The 5105-nt window shown below is 39.8% G+C and overlaps 1 long non-coding RNA gene across 1 annotated transcript in view; it reads right to left on the bottom strand.

The window, feature by feature from the left end:
• Positions 1 to 362: 362 nt before the first annotated feature.
• The window catches only part of LOC112394346 (uncharacterized), a 9800-nt gene continuing 5057 nt past the window's right edge, over positions 363 to 5105 (bottom strand). Inside the window, exons 3-4 of the long non-coding RNA XR_003002116.1 lie at positions 3442 to 3515; positions 363 to 498 (exon numbers count right to left, since the gene is read on the bottom strand). This is a non-coding gene — a long non-coding RNA (uncharacterized LOC112394346). The remainder of the gene's footprint in view (positions 499 to 3441; positions 3516 to 5105) is intronic.

Raw genomic sequence — 5105 nt, 5'->3', positions numbered from 1 at the left:
CTCCTTCCCCCAGCCTATACTGGAGCAGATACAAAGATTTAAATCTCAGCTTAATTTCAAGACAAAAAGATACAGTTGTTTGCTTGCTGAGCTAGGGGTTCCTCTCCCAGAAACCAGACAGGGCAGGGATAGAGGAGAGAAGGAGGGGTTGAGTGGAGTTGGAGAGGACGAGGAATCACAGTCCTTGGATTCCATGCTGAGGACCTGGGAGCTGCCTGTCAGAACTCAGTGCTGAACCAGTTCTCAAAGTGGACTCATCCACTCCACTGATCCTGTAGAAAACTGTCTACAACAATCCTGGACTCTTCCAAAGCCCCCCTGGGCAGGTGGTGGTGTACTTACAGATCTATGATGAGGTTGAGCCCGAGGAGAAATCGTCACCTCTGGACCAAGGGTAACTAGGCAGAGCCATTGAGAGCCTTCCTATGAGCCCGTGCGACAGTGTGACAGATACTGCCACTGTTGATCTATGTAAATTGTTCATTGAACAAGCTGGACCTGGTAGGAGGAAAGTAGAGAAACAATATTCTTCTCACCACCATCTTTGGAAACCTTTTCTGTAAAACCATTTTTTCTACCCCCGGATGAAACTGCAAACTGTTTTTATAGCTTTTCCAAACACTGTCAATAAATAAGAAGTGAATTATGATATCAAAACTCAAGACTTTCATCCATTTAAAAGCTTTCCCTCTCCTTATGGACTGCTCTGGCTTGGAAGCATGCAGTACGTTTGGCCTGGTTGCCAATGCCCCCCGCTGTGTCCCTGATCCAATCTCTCCTGTGTCAATTCATGGAGTGTCCTTCTGGTAGAGTCTATCTCAAGGAGATCTAGGGAGCCTTCCTCCCAAGTGTACTCTATCTCTGGCCCATGGGAAACTCATGTACCATTTGCCCCGCCAGTTTCTGGACACGTGGGCTGTGACCAACACAGACCTTTTGATTCCATTGTGTAGAGTAGTGTGACGGGATAGCTTCTTCCTTTTGGAATTTTCAGGAGAAAGAGTGATAGATATGACTCGCCATTCCTTTGGATCCAGAAGACACATGTCATACTCCCTAAGTGCTTCTATTGAAGCCTCTCTCATCTAGCTTAACATGAAGGGAGGAAGCACACTTTTCCTCCCTGGCACACTGACATTCCTCTCCAAAGGAACCCCCAGGGACGGGCTTTAAATGCTCCATGAATTCTGAGGTTTGTCTCATAGAATCTGGAGATGGGTGATGAGGAATGGCAAAATCCTTTGAACTACCTATGCTCTGCACAGGTGGTATAACACCTTGCTTTAGAAGTGAGGGTACTTGGTACCTATTATTTGTTTTTTTCTTCCTGGGGGCTTTTGCCAAAACAAAGACAAAAAGGTCCCATGGAAGCATCCAGTTACATACAAAGACACAGATACATTCAAAAGAATTTCGTCATACTATATATACACTGCTTTTCTCAATGGACACTATATTGTAATACTTTTCAATGTTAGTAACAGTACAACCATATCTTACCTGAATGGAGTGTATTTTTCAATTTAATTATTTAAAGATTGAAAGGCAGTACATGCTCATATAAAAATTCAGAAAATATGGAAAGGGGAAAGTTCCCATTTGCTACTGAAATTCTTCTCTCCTCTCTATAAAAAGCCATTTTAATTTTCTATGTGTCCTTCTGAGTCTTTTTCCAATTTACAAACATACGTATAGACTTAAAAATTAAGAATAGGACCATATTTTTATTTACAGCTCAACGTCTTAAGATGACTTCTCATCTGTGCATCTTTCTTATTTTATTAGCACATACAGCCTTATCTCATCTTAAAAAATGGTAGCCTCGTATTTCAAAGAATGAATGTGCTCTCTTTAATTTAGTTACTTCCCTATTGATAGATCTTTGGGGGTTGTTTCCAATTTACCTCTATGTTAATAATGCTGAAGTGGAATTCTTTGTGTACATGTGTGCATATTTTTGAAGGACAGACTCTTAGAAGTTGAATTGCTGGTTCAAGGGATATGTTCATTTAACATACTTTCCTTACTAACCTTTTGTTTATCATATGTTGTTAGAAGAGATATCAGCTTTCTTCTATTCAGAATGGCTCTTTCCATGTTAAGAAAACTCCAAGCATAACACTCATGGCCTCTCTTCACCCCTAAGCAGAAGTGACTTGAAATGAGTGGGGAGTTTGGAAGAGATTGAGTAGGTGTGGTGGGCTGAGCACCTATTCTCCTCTTTCCCTTGGGACCCAAACTGCCCTTGGAGAGCACGTGTCCTGCTGTCCTCCTCCACACTGGGGACCTCCTGTGGGATGGCCTGGGGTGGCCCAGCACCACCTGTGAGTAGACAGGTAACTGTATTTAACTCTGGGATCCAGTGGTAGAAAGTTTCTTTTGTATAAATATGAGCTTTATTCTCCACTATCAGATTTATCTGTAGGAAAGGTAATATCTGAATCATCCTTTGCCACATTCCGTAAAAAAAGGTCAACTTTTTATTCTGAAATACTTTCCAACTTCAATAAAAGTTACACAAACAAACAAGAAACTTCTGTATGCCCTTCACCCAGATTTCCCAATTGTTAATAATTTACCACATTCGCCTTATCATTCTCTCACTTATTTTTATTATTTTCAGCCATTTGAGACATGATACCCAATTACCTTTAAATAGTGTATATTTCCTAAAAACAAAGACATTAATCTAAATAACCATAGTATACCCATCAAAGTCAGAAAATTAACAGATACAGTACTACCATGTAATCCACATTCAAATAATGTCAATTGTCCCAATCATATCCCTTGTAGCAGAGCAAACAACAACAAAAGGAAACCAGCAACAACAAAACAACAGAAATCTTCTCTTTTGTGCCTTGACTTTCTTTCCAGAATCGAATCTAGGATCATGCATGATATTTGGTCTTCATGTCTCTTTAGCTTCCTTCAATCTGGAAAACTTCACTGCTGTATCTCCAGGGCCCAGAAAAGGAGCTCAATTTAGTATTTGTTGAATGAATTAACACCAAATACTTTTCCAATTGAAAAGTTAAAAGAAAACTTTTGGGACCAGGTGATGGAGAAACTCAAGCAGAAATAAAAGCAGGACAGGGCTACTGCCAGAAATGTGACCTGCTCTGCCCCCAGGAATCCTGGAGAGCCTTGAAGCCAGGAATAAATAAACTCAAGGAGAAACTGACAAAGGGGATAATCGTAAAGATAAATAAGCAAATGACTGGAATAGCCAGGCTAGTCACTCCCCCACCCCTCCTCATGTTTACAGAGCGACTGACTGAAGGGTTTGCCCTGGAGTGAGCAAACAGAGCGAGGAGTGAACCAGGGCCTGCAGTGACTCTGGACCTTCAGATGGTCACAGAGGAGAAAAGAAAGGAAGGATTGTTCTTCAGGAGGAATACCGGCTTACCTGTTGACCCCATTTTCATAACATCCACATACCTTAATAAGAAACCTTTCTGTCAACATCCTCGTCCTGTTTGCTCCTTTAGGCCTTCCAGGAGAAGGAGAGCCATCTATGATGGAAACAGACATGTAGAAAGTTGGAGGAACCTATGCCAGGTATTTATAGCATTATAAATATAATGCTATATAAATATATATAGCATTATAGCTAGGAGAGGAAGGCCTTAAGGTGCCTCATTTAAAACGAAGAATTATGAAATACTTGCAGAAAAAGAACAGTTTGGAAAAAAAAAAGAACGAAGATACAGAATAACTAATTCTGGTTTTTTTGCGGTACGAGGGCCTCTCACTGTTGTGGCCTCTCCGGTTGCGGAGCACAGGCTCCGGATGCACAGGCTCAGCGGCCATGGCTCACGGGCCCAGCCGCTCCGCGGCATGTGGGATCTTCCCGGACCGGGGCACAAACCCGCGTCCCCTGCATCGGCAGGCGGACTCTCAACCACTGCACCACCAGGGAAGCCCAGAATAACTAATTCTGGATGAAGCAAACTTTTTTTCATTTCACACAAAAATTATAATTACTTAGGAAACCTTGAGTGAATACTAAATGCACAAAACTAGGGCAGATTTTGTTGAAGAAGAGCCAATTGCTAAACAAGAAAGATTTATGATTTTAAAAAGAAAACAATTAATAGGAGGGCTAAGTAACTGAAAACACATGGCTAAAGAATAAATCAGTGATTTGGAAATTAAGGTGTTTTTGTTTTTTGTTTTGTAATGTAAAGCAAAAAGACAATAGACATTATGGGACGAAAGTTAAGAGATATAGAGGATATGCCCAGGAGAACAAATATTCATTGAAGAGAAGTTAAAGAGAAGAAAATACAGGGGAGACAAAAAGTGAAAAATAGACAGAAATTTACAAAAATAGAAGGAAATTTCCCTGAGGGCAACATATACTCAAGACTTTAGATCCAAAGTGACCACTAAAGGTTAGCTAGGTAGGAATACTGAAAGAAGACACCCACATCTAAATATGCTTGAAATTTCTGAATTTCAAGTATAAAGAAAAACCTTACTACTTTACAGAGAAAAAAGTCACTCACAAAGGAAAGCAAATCAGATAAGTGCTGGTGTCCTATCTACTACCCAGAAAGCTAATGTACTATGGGTCAGAGCTGCCACCTTTTAAAGCTAGAGTTCTGTAGCCAGTTAAATATTCTGAGGGCAAAATAAAGAGCTGTGAAGGTATTTCACTTATGCTTATTCTTTGAAAAAAACATTGGTCTACAAACAGCACAATTTCAAGGAAGGAGAACCTGATATACGAGAAAGATTGGTAAACAGAGATACCAACAGAATGTATAATTAAGTATAAACAATTCTCTTTTTTATCATGGTGTTTAATAGCATTGTTAAGAAATGCTTCCTAAAATATATAGTCTCTATTATATTGACTACTATTATATTATTATACATGTATATTTTAATAATATATATTATATAACCATATAAAATTATATATAAAATATTACTATGTATTATATAACAACAAAAATTAACAATATCTGAAATAAAATTAAAGATAATTTCATCAAAATTTTGGAGACTGGGGCTTCCCTGGTGGCGCAGTGGTTGAGAGTCCGCCTGCCGATGCAGGGGACGTGGGTTCGTGCCCCGGTCCAGGAGGATCCCGCGTG

This window comes from Neophocaena asiaeorientalis, unplaced genomic scaffold, assembly GCF_003031525.2.
Source record: "Neophocaena asiaeorientalis asiaeorientalis breed wild unplaced genomic scaffold, Neophocaena_asiaeorientalis_V1.1 scaffold134, whole genome shotgun sequence".
Lineage (NCBI taxonomy): Eukaryota > Metazoa > Chordata > Mammalia > Artiodactyla > Phocoenidae > Neophocaena > Neophocaena asiaeorientalis.
The sequence above is the reverse complement of the archived record's forward strand: the minus strand, read 5'-3'. Positions and strand labels throughout refer to the sequence as shown.